The sequence below is a fragment of the Poecilia reticulata genome, linkage group LG16 (assembly GCF_000633615.1).
Source record: "Poecilia reticulata strain Guanapo linkage group LG16, Guppy_female_1.0+MT, whole genome shotgun sequence".
In the NCBI taxonomy this organism is placed as follows: Eukaryota; Metazoa; Chordata; class Actinopteri; order Cyprinodontiformes; family Poeciliidae; genus Poecilia; species Poecilia reticulata.
The window spans coordinates 10,720,049-10,722,474 of NC_024346.1; positions in this window are offsets into that span (position 1 = coordinate 10,720,049).

Below are 2,426 nucleotides of genomic sequence, written 5' to 3' on the forward strand. Positions count from 1 at the left end.
AGTCAGTTTTCTCTTAGCTACATATAAAAGGTGATTCACAGAGGGTTTTGCTCTTGATCACAGAGCCATTTTTCACAACTGATGACCTACCAAACTAAAGGTGGTTCCTGAAAAACTAACAAATCCACAATTGTAAGAAACTAATCCAACTGGTAAAATAATCATTTTTTGTTCTGCAGCTGTCCTAAAAATGGGATGTAAGAATGTATGACAATTTTAGATTCCTCCACCATAAAKTCATAAAAGATAAGATAAAACGACATTCAGGGTTAACAAAGAAATCATAGAAGAAGGAAGAAAATAAATAAATTAAAATCTGACTTGCTGATGAAAGTGCTTATAAAAATGTTTACATAAGTTTGGGAAATATCCAGRGCACCAATACAAGGAAACAAAATACCTGAAGCACACAAATCTGTGCCCGGAAGTGTACATAAATAATTGTGATTGGCTTTTAATTTTTAGCAAAAGAAAAAAAGAACTTAAAGGTTCAGCACCTAGAAAATGCAGAAAATACCAGTAAATTCTTATAAATCTCATGGACTCWTACAGGGAGTGAATAAGAATGAACACTTGCAACTCAAAATGRCATGMAGGATATTGATATTTTTATTAAACCAAACAAAATGACCAACCCAGCACGGTTTTTATAGAAAGCAAACATATGAAATCAACACAGCACTTAATTGAATGAGTAAAACACATAAAACATACGCYGCAAAGCACTGAGATACAGCATCCCCCACAACTCCTGGCACCCCTTATGGGGATGTGGACAAAAGGAACAACATTGGCAATCTGAAAAGGCAATTCTTTCATGCAGCTCGGAAGATTATTTTACCCTTCTTAATTAGCTTCCTCATGATATGCAGAGGCAAAATACATTTGGATCCTTTTCTTGCTTTTTAGACAGAGTTTCTTTTAAACGTTTAAATTATGACTCTGCCTGTGGATCTAGACACAGACATTTTTACGATCGACTTATATTTGTATTAAAAAGACGTGTTTTCTTAGTCATTTCCCTCAGAAAAACAGCACACAGCRTGACATTATGTACATAGTCAGGGAACCAGGACTTCTACCTAAGATTATGYCCTGATAAACCTTCAAAAAGTACATTTTGATTTGGAAAAGAGCCAAATGAAACTAATTTCTTTTCATTAATGTGAAAAGAAATGTCATATCATGGGTTAATTTTGCATGTGATTTTTTTCTCTACTTAGTAAGCTAGATTCAATTTTCTCCAAATGAAAAGTTGTATTTTTTTWWWAAGTTTTGTTGGTGTTTATTTTATGTCCGTCACATGAAAGTCAGGAAAGTCTTCCTCCTTTGTTTTGTTCYTTTTTTTGTACCTATTCACACAGGCATAAATCACATTTTCACATTTACTTCATGTGACTTTACTAGATTCATCTTGATTCTCAGTGGTCACAGGACTGGTGCATATTTCATCTGCTCCAGGTAAAGGTTGGGGGGANCAGAAATTTGTTTTTAGCAGCATGTGAAGCATTTGCAGTAAGAAAATGACATAAAAACCCAATTATTATGTTAGATATTTTATAAAATGATGACATTTAACAATGCAATATTAAAAATAGTATTTAAAATTAACATMATTTTTTWMATTTTAATTGGAGAATTTGCATATATTAATGGAAAATATGGGTGTGTAAATAMATTTCAGTTTCAATAACTGCACATTGGTTACAAGTTCTGTCAGCAAGATGCAAATGAATCCAWTACTTGAAAAAGTCTGWGTCAAACATAAAATGGTTCTTCTGTACAAGATTTAGGTTACGGTACCACCACTGATGATGCAGAGCAGTCTTAGCAGACAAGCAGGTCCCATGAAGACAGTGGTCACAGTGGACAGTGGCTCACGATCCTAAAAACACGATAAATGTAGAAATATTTCAGCAGATCATGTTGACTGGGTTCATAATCATTTTTGCCTAGACATTATTTTCTCATGCCACTGGAAATTCGTTAATGATAAAGTTCTTCAGCAGATGTTAAATAATCTGATTTGTAGGATGAAACTGCAGGCTTTATACTGKAATTTCATCCACTACATRCATGTACTAGAGCACTTACCTTGTCAGATGAGCTGCTGCATGAATATGTGATGAACCACTGGTGTGTTGCTGCTTTTAAGTCCACCAGTTTTGACCACAGCCTAATCGCATGCACTTTCCCTCACTTGTAGTCTTAAATAAGARRCCAATGACTGCGTCTAAAGAAGTTAACCAGAAGAACAAGACCGCCTGAAAAAGAAGCTTTCTTGGTTTACTCTTTGCAAAACATTAGACAAAGTACTTMAAAAACCTATCTTGACCCATTATTAAAATGCAAAGTTTCCAGACGATGCATGTTTGAATCATGCCATATTTTGCAAGCTGTAAGGCATACATGTTACTTCAAAGAGA